This window comes from Arachis ipaensis, chromosome B08 (assembly GCF_000816755.2).
Source record: "Arachis ipaensis cultivar K30076 chromosome B08, Araip1.1, whole genome shotgun sequence".
NCBI classification, from domain to species: Eukaryota; Viridiplantae; Streptophyta; class Magnoliopsida; order Fabales; family Fabaceae; genus Arachis; species Arachis ipaensis.
Window position 1 is genome coordinate 36,579,466 of NC_029792.2, and position 18,168 is coordinate 36,597,633.

The 18,168-nt window shown below is 36.5% G+C and overlaps 1 long non-coding RNA gene across 1 annotated transcript; it reads right to left on the bottom strand.

Moving 5' to 3' along the window:
• On the bottom strand, positions 337 to 17,744 carry LOC110265475. Its single transcript, XR_002351619.1, has 3 exons — positions 17,485 to 17,744; positions 17,306 to 17,412; positions 337 to 351 (listed from the first exon to the last, which is right to left on the bottom strand). It is a non-coding gene; the product is annotated as an uncharacterized LOC110265475 (long non-coding RNA).

Sequence of the window (18,168 nt, forward strand, 5' to 3'; positions counted from 1 at the left end):
TTGAATAACCTTTAGAGGATGGTCAAGACATGGACGGATATATTCATTGAGGAGTGGGGGAAACTGATCCTAGAGAAATTTTAAAAATTACTGAATAGTTTTCAGTGAAATACCTTAATTGTCCCCACTATATAATTAATTTTGATGACACCCCAAATCAAATTCCTAACCTTCTTTTTCTCCCCCAATTTTCTTCATCTGCTCTAGCCTCTATAGTTCGCCCTCTTGTCTCCAGAGACCAAAGCCATTGCTGGCTTGCTGCCACGTGCCACCACTCTGCGTCTCAGCCAGTGTCGGCTCTCTCCCCGCTGACGTCTCTGCCCTCCTGTTTCTAGAGTCACTTCCGCGTCTCTACCAGTGTCACTGGCTCATTGGCTCTGTTGATTTCTCCTTGCATTGTTGCGATTCTCCCACCGTTCCGCGTGGCTCTGTCGGTTTCTCTTTGTATCGCCGCCGCACCGCGTCTGGTGGAGTGGTGGTTCTGGCTTCTTCTATGTAAGCGTAGCTGCGTTCCCCTTCTGCCTTCTTCTTCAGCGATCGGTTCTTATTTCTTCTTCTGCAAAGACTGCGATCCTCTTCTCTCTTCGGTCTTCAGCAGAGAACACCTTCGTCCTGTTGCCTGCTGCCGCTGGACGCTATACCACTACTGGGTTCTGCCTCCTAGAGTTTAGCTGTTCAGATTCAATCTTGGATTATTCTTGGTACATTCATGAATCATGATTCACCAAAACCAATATCAGCTTGCTTTATTAGTTATTCACTTATTTGCTTCATTGTTGTTTGATAATTGATATAGATGGTTTGTTAATTGTGATTGAATTTGTTCTGATGATGTAATTGTAAATTTAGTTTCATTAATTTGTTTGTTAACTGTTTTTGTGTATTGACTTATTTTGAATTAGCTATTTGGGATATTATTAGTTGTTGTTATTGTTGGAAAATAATTTGAATGACATATGTTTATCAATTTTGCATTTATAATTTTATACTGTAATTTTTAATTTGTGTAGAATTGTGAAATTTTTATTAATTAATTAACTTAGATTTATAATTTTATCATATTAGAAATGGAGAAATATTTCAAAAGAACCTCATCATTAGAGATTGAATCCAAAAACAATTCATCGACCTCTTCTAATAAAATGAGGTTTTTAGAATTCGAAGTAGAAAGTCTTATAGTAGATCCAGGACAACGACCAAAGATTTCAAGTTATCACCCGAATGACAGAGACAAAGTTAGATGTGCATATTTATAAAAAGGTCCTTGTCAACCAAGGACTCATGATTTTTTGCAAACTGCTTGTGGTTCTTCTTTTCAAAGATTTAATTCTAATTGGTTTAATGACTATGACAACTGGTTATAGTATAGTATATCAAAAGATGTTATTTTTTGTCTTTGTTGTTATCTTATGAAATTCGAGACTGAAGGTGGTGATGTTTTTGTAACTAATGGCTTTTCAAATTGGAAAAAAGGAGAGACTACAAACTCATGTTGAGATTCATGATAGTGCTCATAATCATGCTTGGAGAAAATTTGAATCACTTATGATACCAAAACAACACATTACTGCTGCTATTGAAAAATAATCTGAGCAAGCTAAAAAGAATTATCAAATTCACTTGACAGCAACAATTGATTGTATTAGATTTCTTTTGGGACAAGGATTGGCCTTTCGTGGTAATGATGAGACAGATGTTTCTGTTAATCAAGGAAATTTTTTGGAACTTCTAAAATTTCTTGCGCTACATAATGAAGAGATTGGTTGTGCTTTCAAAAATACTCGCGGGAATCTTAAACTAATAGTACCCTCAATCCAAAAAGACATTGTAAGAGCTGTTGCAAGTGAAACGACAAAAGTTATTGTTGATGATCTTAGGATGAATTATTTGCTATTTTGGTTGGTGAAGCCTGCGATATTTCTATTAAGGAGCAATTGTCAGTTTGCTTAAGGTATGTGAACAAAGAAGGACAAATTCATAAGCATTTTCTTAGTCTTGTTCATGTTTCTAATACCAATGCTTTATCTCTAAAATTAGCATTGGAGTCATTATTAGAAACATATAATTTAAGTTTATCAAGAGTACGTGGACAAGGATATGATGGTGTAAGTAACATGCAAGGAGAATTTAATGGTTTGAAAACTTTGATAAAGAAAATTCTTATGCTTTCTATGTACATTGCTTTGCCCACCAACTTCAGTTAGCTTTTGTAATAGTTGCAAAAAAACAAGTTGTAATTACTTTGCTTTTTAATTTGTTAACCAATTTATGAAATGTTATTAGAGCTTTTTGTGTAAACGAAGAGATATGCTTCGTGATAGTCAGATGACTAAGACAATTGAAGCATTAAAAAATGGAGAAATTTCTAGTGGGCGTGGTTTGAATCAAAAAATAGCTTTAAAAAGAGCTGGAGACACCAGATGGAGTTCACACTATGGAACTATAGTTAGATTAATTTCTTTATTTCCTTTTGTGGTTAATGTTCTTGAATATGTTGAGGAAGATGGAAATAATTCAGAATAAAAAGCTGAAGCATGTCATTTATTGAATTCCATTCAATCCTTTGAATTCATGTTCAACTTGCACTTAATGAAAACTATCTTGAGAGTTACTAATGAGTTATCTCAAGCATTACAAAGGAATGATCAAAACATTGTAAATGCTATGGCATTAGTCAAAGTGTCTAAGCAATGGTTGCAAAATATAAGAGATGATAGTTGATCTCTTTTACTTGACGAAGTCTCACTGTTTTGTAACAAACATAATATTACTGTTCCAATCATGGATGATATATTTATGTCACAAGGAAGATCAAGACGCAAAGCTCAAAACATATCAAATTTGCATCATTTACAAGTTGAGATATTCTATCAAGTAGTTGATAGACAACTTCAAGAACTCAATAATCGTTTTACAGAGGTGAATACTGAATTACTTCTTTGCATAGCTTATTTGAATCCAACACACTCATTTTTTGCATTTGATAAGAAGAAGTTGATCCAGTTAGATCATTTATATCCATTGGAATTTTCTTCCACTCAACTTTTGGCACTTGACAGTCAACTTAAGAACTTCATACTAGATGTGCGTTCTGATGATCAACTCTCAGAATTAAATGGAATTGGTGCTCTTTCTCAGAAGTTGGTTGAGACTCGAAAAAATATTGTTTATCCATTAGTGTTTCTTCTTTTTAAAGTTAGCTTTAGTTTTGCCCGTAGCAACTACATCAGTTGAAAGAACTTTTCTGCTATAAACATCATAAAGAGTCGACTTCGTAACCATATGGGAGATGAATTTTTAAATGATTGTTTAGTGTCATATATAGAAAGAGAGATATTTGATTCTATTGACAATGAAAAGATTATTCAATATTTTCAAAATATGAAACTAGAAGAATGAAATTCTAAATTATTTGTTATTATTTTGAATTATTATTTTATTATTTTAATTTATTGGTTAAATAATTTAAAAAGTAATAATATTTTATAACATCATAGTATAATTATACAAATTATTATTATTATTATTATTATTATTATTATTATTATTATTATTATTATTATTATCGCCAATATATTTGATTTTAATATTATTTTTAATAAAATAAAAATACTATTGAAAAACAGAAGCAAAATATATTGAAGGTTGGGGTAAATCGTGCCTTCTAGCATAGGTAAATGTATGCTCATAAATATTTGCTTATGCTATAAGGAAAAGATATTCAATGTCACTACAGAAAAAAGTAGATTAAAATGGCAATAGTTTTACGGTGGTTACATAAAACTGCCATTTTTTTTGCCAATTTCGAGCGATTTTAGTCTTTGCCTGAATTTTCATATTTTTGTGGCTGTTTTTATTGATTATAGCAGTTTAAAATCGCCACAATCATTTTTAGTTTCTCTTTTAATTGGATGATTAGTGCTGCTGCAAATGAGAAATTGGGGGTAATATAAATGACGAACCTTAATCTTTTTCCACCGTTCATCTCACGCCGTTGCGTTTCACCTCACATTGCTGCCAATTATCTCCTCACTATCATTCATCTCCTCATCGCTGCTCATCTCCTCACCAATGTAAGAAACGCTATTGTTGCTACCTTTATCGAGCTTCTACGATCTGGTTCTCGATCTATCTTTGATCTGAATATTTGTTGTTTCCTCTTAATTCACCGCCATCGTTCATGTCCATGCCACTGCTCATTCACTCGCGACACCTATAAACATTGTGCTGCTACCTTCAATGAGCTTCTACAATTTTGTTCTGACTTCAATTTGAAGGTTAGCCTTCGCCTATCATCTCCTTGCTACTTTGTTTATCACCTCGCCACTGCAAGCAACATTGTTGCTGCCTTTAGCGAGCTTCTGTGATTTGGTTCTACCTTCTCTGTTATTTCTGTTATTACGTACTCGCTCTCACCGTCGAGAACTTCCTCGAGCACTGCCTCCAAACTCTCGTCTTCAAGTTTGGCATGGCCAAGTCAATCTACCACGCCATGGTCCTCATTCGCTAGCACCACCTTAGGTCTTCCTTTCTTCTTTTCACTTTTTTCTGAAATTTAGGGTTTTTAAATTTCTAATTTTCTATCAATGTTTGTTTGTTTTTGCTTACTTGATGAGAAGATATTTTATACGCTTTTTGATACTATTTTCTTAGTGTTTCTAGTATATTTTGTTAAGTTTTATTGTGTTTTAGTAGGTTTTAATACGAAATTCACTTTTTGGATACTACTTTGAGCTTTTGTGTTTTTCCTATGATTTTAAGTGAATTTTGGATAAATTTGGCAAGTTTTGGCAAAGTCTGTTTCAGAGGCAAAGAAAGCATAACAGATGCTATCAGATTCTGACCTTCATGCATTCAAACGAAAATTTCTTGAACTACAAAGGTCCAATTGACGCATTCTCAATGGCGTTGGAAAGCTAACTTTCAGGGCTTTCCAGCATTATATAATGGTCTATACTTTTCTTTGGATTAGACTGCCCAAAACGGGCGTTGAATGCCCCAACTACCCCATTTCTGGCGTTCAACGCCCTAAGAAAACCAAGGGCAGCGTTGAACTCCCAAAACTGGCGTTCAACACCCGCAAGGGAGCTCAAGGTAGCACATCTTTCTGAAGTGGGCCAAACACTCACCAAGTGAGCCCTGAAGTGGATTTTTGCACCTTTCTGCTTAGTTTATTTCATGTTTGTAATTTTTAATTATTAGATTAGTATATATAGGCAAAGATCACCCATGTTTAAAATCTTCAGCCCGTCAGAAAATATCATACATTATTTTCTGTACAGTATGAGTGCTAAACCTCCTAGGTTAAGGTTAGGAGCTCTGCTGATTCTTATGGATTGATACGATTACCTTTTGACTTCAATTTATGTCTAATTATATTCTATGATGTATTTTCGTTCTTTATCCTTATGAATCTGGGTGGAATTGACGTATGACCCCTGATTCTACATGAGTTCTTGCGAGTCCCTGACAGGATAGTATTGAGCTACAGCTTGATAGTGCATCATAGATTCCAACACGTATCTGGGTTAATTGGGATAAGTGACATAAAATCTCATTAGTCATGGGTAACTGAGGTTTCTGTGGCGCTAAGGCTAGAACCATAGAGCTTCATTCTCCGATCCGGAAGATCCGACCTTGTCTGTGGCATTTTGAGTAAGATCACCAAGGATTGAATACAGGAGCTTCACCCTCATCAAGATTAAATGACCACTGACCCTGGCGTTTAGTTTGGATCTGAGGAGATTAATGACCACTGACCCTGGCTTTAATCACTTACAGTCTTGCCATTGAATGAATCATTCGTTGTTGAAGTAGACAGTAAGAAGTGTTAATCTAGAAGAACAAGCATCTCCGAGGCCTTAACTGATTTTTCATCATCGTTTCTACATCAATTCAGTATTGCTTTCTCTATTATTTCCCTTTATGCGTTTACAACAACAAGCATCTTTTCTGTTCGCTTGACTAAGATTTGCAAGATAACCATTGCTTGCTCAATTCGACAATCCTCGTGGGATCAACCCTCACTCACCTGAGGTATTACTTGGACGACCCGGTGCAATTTCCGATTCAGTTGTGTGAGTTCTAATGTTTGCGCACCAAATTTTTGGCGCCGTTGCCAGGGATTGTTCGTGATTGACAAGCTAACGGTTGTCTTGCTTCTTAGATAAGGTACTTTTACTATTTTTCTTTTTGTGTTTCTTATTTTCTTTTTAAAATTTTTCAAAAATATTTTCATCTTTAGTCATCTTTTTCTCTTGTCTGAGTCTTGTGTCAAGTCATAAGTTTGGTGTCCCTTTGATTTTCATTTCTTTTCTTGAGTTTTTTGAAAATTGCTCTTGTTTTTCTTTCTTGGTATTCGAAATTTTCTTTATGTTTTTCTTCGTTTGATTTCAAAATTTTCAAGTTTGGTGTCCTTTTAGTGTTTTTCTTTTTTTTTCGAAAATTGTGTCTTTAATTTCAAAAATATTTTCCGAAATTTTTTCAAAAATTGAATTTAAAATTTTAAGTTTGGTGTCTTGTTTAGTAATCTTGTTTTTCTTGTTTATCTTTTTCTATCTTTAAATTTTTATTTTATCTTATCTTTAACTTGATTTCAAATTTTAAAAGTTTAGTATTTTGTTAGTTATCTTTCTTTTAATTTCTAACTTTGAAATCTTTAAAATTTTAAAAATATTATCTTATCTTATTTCTCTTTCTTTTGGCTTTTTCTAATTTGTGAATTTTAAAATCTTTATTTGACTTTCTCTTTTTAAATTTCAAGACTTTTTAAAATCAAATCTCGTCTTAATTTTTAAATCTTATCTTATCTTGTTTGACTTTTTCTTTTCAAATTTAATTTTACAAATCTTTGATTGAATAATCTTTCTTTTTAATTTAAAAAATTTTCAAAATCAAATATTTTATTTTATTTTCAAATCTTTTTAGTTAGTTACTTGTTTTATCTTATTCTAATTTTAAGAGATTGGTATCTCTTTAATTTTTCTCTCTCATCTTTTTCGGAAATTCCTAACTCTTTTCTATTTCTTCTTTTTCAAAAATCTTCTACTTCTTCCTCCCTCTCTATTTTCGAAAACTTCTTTTTTTAAATGGAAGACACCTTCCTTTTCTTTCCTCTTTACCTAAGCCTCTAACAAGGAGCTCTATACTCTGACATAGAGACTCCTTTCTTCCTCCCTTCTTGGTTTCTTTCTTCTTGTTTATGAATAGGAGTAAAGATAAAGAACCTCTCTTTGACTTTGATCCTGAACCTGAAAGGACTTTGAGAAGGCGTCTGCAATAAGCTCAGGCTAGCAGAGCCGTAAGGAATCTTACAGGAGCTCTAGAGCAAGAAGTTGAAGATACAACAATAGCAACTAACCCAGAGAATGGAGGTGACGCAAGAAAGGTTCTAGGATCTTACACTGCACCCAACTTTGAGTTGAAACCTCAACTGGTCACTCTAGTACAACAGAACTGCCAGTTTGATGGACTTTCACAGGAAGATCAAAACAAATTCATATTTGACTTTCTTCAGATATGCGACACTATCAAGACTAATAGAGTAAATCCAGAAGTCTACAAGCTCATGCTCTTTCCCTTTGCAGTAAGAGACAGAGTAAGGCTATGACTGGACTCTCAGCCTAAAGAAATCCTAGATACATGGGAGAAGGTGGTCAATAGATTCTTGACCAAGTTCTTTTCCCTTTGCTATAAGAGACAGAGCAAGGCTATGGCTGGATTCTCGGCCTAAGGAGAGCCTAGACACCTGAGAGAAGGTGGTCAATGGATTCTTGACCAAGTTCTTTCCACTTCAGAAGTTGAGCAAGCTCAGGGTGGAAGTACATACCTTCAGACAAAAAGAGGGAGAATCCCTCTTTGAAGCTTGGGAAAGATACAAGAAACTAATCAGGAGATGTCCTCCTAACTTTATTTCAGATTGGACTATGCTAGACATCTTCTATGATGGCCTATCTGAGGCGTCCAAGATGTCATGGGCCCACTCTGCAGGTGGATCCCTCCATTTCAAGAAGATGCCTAAAGAGGCGCAGGAGCTTATTGACATGGTTGCCAACAACCAGTACATGCACACTTCTGAAAGGAACCCTGTGAGTAATGGAGCTGCCCAGAAGAGAGGCATCCTAGAAGTAGGCACCCTAAACGCCATCTTGGCTCATAACAAGCTCATGTCCCACCAAATCAACATGATCACTCAACACTTGAGTGGGACACAAAACTCAAATACTTATTGTCCAGAGACAGCTTATGAGATAGACACGGGTGAAAACTTCTAGACCACCATGGAGGAGGTGAACTATATGGGAAACTCTTCTAGAAACTCCAACAACAATCCCTATTCGAATACTTTCAATCAGGGATGGAGGAACCACCCTAATCTTGGGTGGAGAGATCAGCAGAAGCCTCAACAAGGCTTTAGCAATAATCAGAGTGGAACAAACCAGAACAGGTTCAATAACAGACCATTCGAACCCACTCAGCAGCAGATGGATGATGAGCAGATATTTTATATACTTTTTGGCATCATTTTCATATTGTTTTAGTTATGCTTTGTTTAAGTTTCATTATATTTTCATAGGTTTTAGTGAAAAATTCACATTTTTGGATTCTACTTTGAGTTGTTGTATTTTCTGATGATTTCAGGTAATCTTTGGCTGAAATTGAGGTGTTTTGGCAAAGTTCGATTCAGAGGCATGGAAAGCATAGCAGATGCTGTCAGATTCTGACCTCCATGCACTCAAACAAGCATTTCTGGAGCTACAGAGGTCCAAATGACAAGCTCTTAACGGCGTTGGAAAGCTAACTTCTAGAGCTTTCCAGAAATATATAATGGCATATACTTTTCTTCGAAGGAGCCTACCCATATTGGGTGTTAAACACCCAAGAACTACCCCTTTTCTGGCGTTCAACGCCCCAAAGGAACTCAAGCCAGTGTTGAACACCCAATCACCCTTTTGGGGCGTTTAACGCCCATCAAGAAGCATAAGGCAAAGTGGATGGTGCATGAATCCCCAAGCTTCATACAACTGAACCAGCAAGTGCACTGGGTCGTCCAAGTAATACCTGAGCGAGTCAAGGTCGATCCCACGAGGATTGTGGTTTGAAATAAGCTATGGTTATCTTACAAGTCTTAGTCAGGAGAATCAAGAATTTGTTGGTTTGAATTTGGTTAAACCATAAAAGGAATGAAAAAGGGTAATCAGAACTCAGAAGTTGTGTAAACTATGATAAGAAGGTGGTTAAGGCTTGGAGATGCTTTGTCCTTCTAGATTAACTCTGGTATTACTGTCTTCTTCAATTATGAAGGATTTCTTTTATGACAGGCTGTATGTGATCAACACCGTACGGCCGCAGTCATTAATCTCCTCTGCTTCAGATCAAACGCCGGGTCAACGGTCATCCAATCTGAACGAGGGTGAAGCTCTTGTAGTCCATTCTCCTTAATTATCCTACTCAAAATGTCACAGACAAGGTCAGATCTTCTGGATCAGAGAATAATGCGCCTTTGGGTTCTAGCCTCTACCACAGAGACCCTAATCTCCCCATACCTCAGCTGAACTGGTGTCTCGAGAAGTCCCCAACAAAGTCGTGGATTAGCCGTCTAAGAGATGTATAATCAAGCTGGCGGTTCGATGCTTTCTAGTCACATATTCACACAAACCCAAGAAGACACGGGTGGTTGTCAGGCACGCGGTCTTAGTATGAAGAACAGAGCTGATTGTCACAGATCATCCCATTCATCATGTTGAAGAACGAATATACATCTTAGAATTGAATCAAACACGGATTGAAGAGAAACAGTAGTACTTTTATTAATCCATGAAACTCAGCAGGGCTCTTCCCCTCAACCTAGGAGGTTTAGAAACTCATACTGATAGAAAATACAAGGTTTAATTACTCTGCAGGTTTCTATAGTTTCACCGAATTTTCAATTATGTCCCTATACTTTTTTTCTTTTCAATTGGGTCCCTATACATTATTTTTTGTTTCAATTTAGTCACTGTTAATATTAAACGTCAAAAAAATGTTAGTAAATTGTGAAATCACTTGTATACCCTTAGGGACTCAATTGAAAAGAAAAAAAGTATAGGGACCTAATTGAAAATTCGATGAAACTATAAATAATCAATGAAAGATATTCATATAATTCCTTTTATTTTGTCACTGTTATTCTTTTTGCTTATTTATATACAAATTGTACCAAAAATTCCTTTTATCTGTTTATAACTTCTTTTTATATCATACTGCAGTAGCAGCCAAAATCTTGATCTCAGTATAGAACATAGTGGCATGGCCTTATTAGCCATATTAGGTATTTACAGGATCACTTCTCAAATCTCAACACAGTTCAATAACTACAACATTTAATCAATGGATCAGTTTTCACCCAAAATAGCTCAAATTTTTGTTAAACAAATAGATATAACATACTCAATCAACTAAAAAAGAAGAAATTATCACTATCTATTTGAATGATGAGTAGAATCTACTACACTATAATAAATTTAAACAACAATGATTCAAAAAGGCATACATGATTTACTTATACAATTCGAACAATTTCAAAATAGAACACTTATACTAATTATCTAGGTAGATTATTTGAAATTGATACTTCATTGACAAAAGGATCCTTATCAAAAGCATTTGATGTTGGTTCTTCTTTAATCTTTCTTCCAAATGAAAATGGAGGATGATTAGGAATAGGAAGTGTCATTGTCTCACTTGCTAGCATAATAACCAATGTGGACATTGTTGGCCGATCTACTGCATCTTCTTGTACACACAATAAACCAATATGTAACCTTAGATTTTTAAAGCCAACTAAGCTCTTAATCCACATCTATAATCTAATTATATTACAAACTCTACAAGAATATAAAATTTCCCTTCTTTTCCACCTAAATCCATCTAAACTCTGAAGCATTCATCTTTCATAAAATTTCCCTTCTTTTTATCCTAAATTCATTGACTCACCAGGGACATCCTCATGCTTAGAAGGCTTCTCCATCTCGCCCACCAACCTCCCTGGGTTCCCAACTGCGGCAGTCCGTGGTGGCAATCACTGCAGTCTCTCCAACCACCGAATTTGAACACAAGCAGAAAACTGGAACATATATATATATATATTTGAACAATTGGTGATAAAAATGGAAAACTCTGAAAATAAAGTAGAAATGAAGAACAAATTCACAATTTGAGAAACAAACAGAAGTTGCAAACAATTAAGCAAAACTAAAACTGAACTACAAATTTACACAACTTAAGAATTCGCAGTTTGAGAGACAGGAGCTGAAAACAACTAAAAAAACTGAAAAAAAAATAACACAATACAAATAGAACACCCCTAAAACATTGAGCTTCCCCTTATTCCCAATCTCAGTCAATCAATTCTCCCTCAAATTCAACTCTCTTCATCACAAGTTCAACTCTCTTCATCGCATTCTTTTTTACATTTTTCTTGGAGTAAACAAATTTGCCAAAGTTTATTTTGTCACAACAAGCTCATGGATAAGATGGATGTTATAGAAACTAGTAGTTTAAAAAGTTCAATACATTCAATAATGGTAAGATTAAAGTGTTTATATGCAGAAAAAGCTCAAAACTATATATGCATGCAAAATTGACATATAAACTCATTTCGCACAATCTCACAAACTGTCCCCTTTCAAAAACCAAGAGATTAAAATGGGACGCCAAGATGAAGAAGCAAGGTTGGAATATCATCATATCTAGAATATCATTAACTATATTGATCAATTACCTGGCTACACAAAAGATAAGAAAATATAACAAACACCATAAGTAAACAGCAATTACAGCTAATTCTTAAATACTTTATATTAGTCCTTTGAAGATCTCACCTGTTCTCTAACTCATCTGCCAAATAAGCTCCATAGCTCCCCACTGAACCTGAGATTAGAATAGGGCATTTTTTGAAGATTCTACCATCAGCATCGATACCCAAAGAGCAGAGCAACAAGGTGAGGTGCGGCCAGGTGACGCGTGGTACGGCGACGCGATGTGCAGCGCGGTGATCCACAGCAAGGGATCACGACGGAAGCGACACACCACCAGCGCAAAGCAGAGTAGAGTAGACGCACGACTAGCCCAGAGCAGTGCAGCACATACCAAGGACGACAGACGATGACGGATGATCACACTGCCAAGGAAGACGACGACAACAACGCAGATGGACGACGACACCAACGAACAGAGGAGAAACGCCACTGACTTCAGAGAACAATCCCTGGCTAAAGTTCTTAACTTTTGGGACAAATTGCTATCGGTTAGTTTTGGTATTTTAAAAAGATGAGGGTGGATTTAATTAGTAATTCTAATCTAATTAGGAGAATATTTGATTTTTAAACAGAATATTATGTTTTCTCAAATGATTTTGTCACGGTAGGGACTAAATTGAAAATAAATTAACGTCTAAGGACTCAATTGAAACGAAAAAAAGTATAGGGACCTAATTAAAAATTCAGTAAAACTATAGGGACCTACAGAATAATTAAACCAAAATACAATGGTAAACGAGATATGGTGTGCGTCCCCCCTTAATGAAAGGTGTAAAAGTTCTTAAATACTAAATTAATAACTAAGGATTACAAAAGAAAGGGTAAAACAGTCTTTTAGTGCTAAAATCCACTTTTGGGGCTCACTTAGTGAGTGTTTGGGCTGAGCTTTGATGAGATTCACGTCCTAGGAGACCTCTAGGGCATTGAACGGTGGCTATGGGGTCCTCTTTGGGTATTTGGATGCTGGTCTCCTCCTTTGGGCGCTGGATGCCTGGAATGGGGCAGGAGGATGGCGTTGAATGCCAATTTTGGGCTTTCTATTCTGAGACAAAGTATAGACTATTATACATTGATGGAAAGTTCTAGAAGTCAGCTTTCCATAGCCGTTCAGAACGCTCCATTTGAATTTTGAAAAAATCAACAAGATAAGATAAAAATTTAAAAAAGATTTGATTTTTGAAAAGGTTTGATTTTGAAATTTGAGATTTAAAATTTGAAATTGGAAATTGAATTTTAGAATTTGAATTTGAAATAAGATAAGATTTTTTAATTTTGAATTTTAAATTTTTGAATTTTAAAGAAAGAAAAAAAAAGATAAGATAAAATTTTGAAAAAGATTAGACTTTTGAAAAGATTTGATTTTGAAAATTGAAAACTAAGATAAGATAAGATAAAAATTTAAAATTAAAATCTGAATTTTTATTTAAAATTTTTGAAATTTAATTAAAATAAAGATAGAAAAGATATTTTTTTTATTTTTGAATTTAATGAGGAAAGAGAAAAACAACAAAAAGACACCAAACTTAAAATTTTTAGATCTAATGACACCTAGTGTGCGAAAATTAGAGGGAAAAACACAAAGAGACACCAAACTTAAAAATTTTAAGATCAAAACAAAGAGAAAAATAAGAACACTTTGAAGATCAAAAAGAATGGTAGCACGAATCCCCACACTTTCGTACAGCTATACTAGCAAGTGCACTGGGGCGTCCAAGTAATACCTGAGCGAGTCAGGGTCGATCCCACGAGGATTGTGGTTTGAAGCAAGCTATGGTTATCTTTTAGGTCTTAGTCAGATGAAATCAGAAGGTTGTTGGAATTATGAGATTTGAAACTATGAAGACATGTAACTAAAGAAAAGGGTAATCAGCAATAAGAATAAGGTAAAAGAATTGGAGTTGCTTTGTCTTTCTGAATTAATTCTGGTATTACTGTCTTCTCTGCTTGTGAGTGATCTCGTCTATGGCAGGCTGTAAGTGATCAACGCCATGGTCGTGGTCATTGATCTCCTCTGCTACAGATTAAACGCCATTGGCCGTGGTCATCCAATCTGACGAAGGGTGACACTCTAGCAGTTCATTCTCCTGGCGATCCTACTCAAAACGCCACAGACAAGGTCGAATCTTCCAGATCAGAGAATGCTACTTCTTTGGATTCTAGTCTATACCACAGAGACCCTAATCTCCCCAGAAATTGGCTGAACTGATATCTCGAGAAGTCCCCAACGAAGTCGTGAATTAGCCATCTAAGAGATGTATAAACATAACTGTTGATTCGCGCTTTCCAGTCACGTATTCACACGAACCCAAGTAAATGCGGGTGTTTGTCAGGCACGTTCGTCTTAGTATGATGAACAGAGCTGATTGTCACTGATCATCCTATTCACCCTGTTGAAGAACGAGTATACATCTTATAAATAAATCAAACACGGATCGAAGAAGAAACAGTAATACTTTTATTAATGCATGGGAGTCATCAGGACTCCTCCCCTCAACCTAGGAGGTTTAGAAACTCATACTGAAAGGAAAATACAATGATAAAAATGTGTTTCTTGGATGATGTTTGTAACACCCTAACTATCAAAACGTCACGCTTCCGACTGTGCCACTCTAATAGCTCGGGTATTACGACGACTCTTATAATATTTAATACTAAAATATGAGCCTGTTTAAATCTTAAACTGAGATTTCCAAAAACATACATTCATACTTGCAATATGAATTACAATACTCACAGGATATATATATATATAAACATATTAATTTACAAACATCTCATATCACAATCCTATCCCTCTTACAAGACTTGCAAAATTAAAGGCGAGGAAAACATAAATACTAAAACAATACAAAAATATCGTCTGACAGAAAATAATTAATATCTTCTGAACTTCGTCGTCTCTAACCTGAAAAAGAAAAGACCTGTAGGGGAGTGAGAACATCATCCTCAAAAGGATTCTCACTATAGGGTTGCAGAATTACTATAATAGGATGCGCGCGATAAGATCGTTACAGTGATTAATGACCGCCTTATGCGTCTTTTCGAAGCAAAGGTTTACTATAAAAGAAATATCCGAAATCTTTTCTGAAAGAGGAAACTATTCATTTCTTAAAAATTCAAAAGCCTTTCAAAAGGTTCATTTATGCTGAACCAGACTATTTTTTTCATACTTTTCTAAACCAGAAACATCAATCAAACACGGCCTTTGGCCCACCTCATGATCAACCACGGCCCTAGGCCCAAACAGTCCAAACAACAACCAATCACCATGGTCCAACAGAAACCCAGTCGCAAACACAAGTAGGAAAGTTCAAGCACAAACAAACAATTACTTCAGGTAGAATAATTAGTAGTTAACCACAATTAATCACAAAGGCAAACCAAGTACAATATGCATACTCAAACAATGTCACATAGATGCATATGATGAATGCCTGTCCTAGTGGCTGATAATATCATCTGTCGGTTATAAAGCCAACCGACAAGTCCTGGTAGCTAATCATTGGACTGTCCCTCTGCCATGCATCCCCAACTCGAGTTATTCACAATCATAATCATAATTCACATCCAACACCTTCACTGGTGTATATTCACGGGGCGAGTCATCCGGAACTTTCACAGTATCCAGCAACACTTACGACATAGGGTCAGCAGAGTATCGAGTCTCAACCTGGAGCACGTGGTGGCTAGCCACTACTTCTACCCAGGAAAACTTGTATCTCAGATAATTGGAAGTGCAACAATCACAATATCAATAATTCAGCATATATGCATTTATTCTCAACCATAAATCAACATTCATCTCAGTCATCCGACTTAAATTCATGATTCATAGTCAGCCATCCGGCTCATAACATATTACATAATCAGCCATAATTCATTATCATACACAGCCATTCCGGCTCATAACATAATAGCACTTCCACCATCCAACATCATCAAATTCATAAAATCATCATTCAAGCCATAAATCACTTTTTCTCAATTCACTTCACTTTGAAATAAAAAATCAACTCTTTTCAGCCTTGGCTTTAAAGTTCCCATTCCTCAAATCATCTCAGGCTCATAAGCCACTTTTACTCAAAATAGGTTCCCTTTTTAAAAACAAAGCCACCCTCGGCATCCTCTTTCCAAAACTTCCAAAACCATGGCAAATTAAAGATCTATTTTGAAATATTCAAAATCATCCATCCAACAACGAGATTTTATAACAAAAGTTCCTTGGTAGAGTCACAAGCCTTTAGGGGAGAATAACATAACTCATTTCCTCAAGTTCGCTTAAAATCTTTAAAACCTTGGCTTCTTGATTTGAGTAATAAAAATAGCATCTAAGCCAAACCGAGTCGTGTAATCAATTACTCCTTTCAAAACCATTTCCTTTACTTAAACAAAACTAGCTTCAATTCCATGATTACATCTAAAGCATTTCAATCTGCTCGAAAAATCATTTTTGTTTTGCTAAATCAGAATTCAAAGGATACTTTAAAGCTTATCTAAAACGTCAAAAAAAATGAGATTTGTCAATCGAAACCCAAATTCTTTTAAAGTCACAAAAACTCCTCCAAGTGACAATCTTTATGTTAAATAAGGAAAAACATAAACCCTTTTCACCTTTTAAAACAGCCTTAAAGCATAATTTTCCTTCGAATGACTTGCACCCAAAGACATACTATTTTTCTTAGGAAATAAGGAGAAATCATAATTCTTTTTTCAATAATTCTTTTCAAAGCATAGCTTCATCGCTTTCATAATTGGTCCAAATAAAGATAATAAAAAAAGTCTTAAATTCACGATCCTCCAAGTAAAATAGTAAAGGCACTAAACTCATAATTTTCCCAAATAGTATTTCATATAAAGACTCGGATTTTATAGGAATTTCGGCAGCATCTTCCCTAAAACTTGGACTTTGCCACCCTTCCCGAGCCCCAACCAAACCATTCCACAACCCTCTTCAAGGGGTTCAAAACCAAATCAACTCAAAATCATGTTGTTCCAAAGATGCATTGTGTTCAGGTTTCAAGAACACCAAATCAAATTCAAATCAATTCTTAACAGAATAAACACGATTTCAAGATTTTATAAATTAACTTTAAAGAAGCATTTCAAGAACTTTCTGTTTCACAAAACCGAACAACAACCCAGCCAATCAAGCATTTGTATTCATCCAAGACAACCAACAATGACATAAGACTTATACAATCACTCAAGGATACATTTTCTCATGTCAATATCCATATATAATAATTCTAATTCATAAAATGTGGTTTTCTAAAAAGGCCCCTACCTCAATGCGTGAAACCATAACCCAAACGTGTCAACTGAACTCTTTTCGCTCAGCCCGAAATTAACCGCAACCGAAATCTCAACTCCGCTTGCTTTCTCAATGGCAGAACAGCCTCAGTCGCAACATGCAAACTCGATTTTCTAACTCCTTAAAACATTAACATTCGTGAATACTTTATTACACATAACAGAACATTAACACAGGGCTTTCGAAACAAAAATACTTACTGAATTAGCGAAACGAAATAGCGGCGGGCTCTAAACCAGTTTGGCAGCGGCCCCGGCAGCCACCTTAAGCAGCAGCGGCGATGAAAAACCCTGACAACCGCGGCTAGACAACAACGTCATGATGATAAAAACCCAGGGACAGAAAAGAATGAAAACCAAATGCAAAGACCCTTACCGGCGGTGGTTTCAGCGGCCACAACGATTTCTCTGGCGACCATACACAGTGGACCACAACCACTGCGGCAGCTAGGAGGGCGGCGGCCATGGCAGCAGTTTTTGACGGCGACGGCAGTAGGGGTGGCGGAACAACCCACCACCATCGCGCCTCACCTTCTCCGCAAGCTCCTTCTCTCTCCTCGAAGCTCGACGGCGGCAGCAGTCTGAGGAGACGACAACAGCACACGGCGGCGCAGCTCCGCGCAGTGGGTCGCGCTCCTCCTTGCGTCACTGGCCAGCATCTTCCACCCTCAACATCGCGCTATCTCTCTCTCTTCTCTGGGCTCTCTCCTCTGTGACGAGAATGGCAGTGACAGCCCGGCTCCTTACGCGCGACGGTCCGGCGATGTCTCCACGGGACGGCGGTGACGCAGTTGGGTAGCTCGTGGCGAAGCGTGGCATGTGGCAGCGGCGTAGTAGCATCGACAGAGCACGGCGAACTGAGGAACGATCGGTGGCGGCTCTGCACAGCGCGGCGGCGGTGAGCTCCCCCTCCTCTCCTCCGCCGCAACTCAGTCTCCCTTTCCCTTTCTGCTTCATTTTTCTTTTGTTCAAGAAGAAGGGAAGCTGTGTGTATGCTACTGCTGCTAGGTGAGGGAAACTATGTGTGTGCTACTGCTGCTAGGTTTTGGGGGGGTGTATC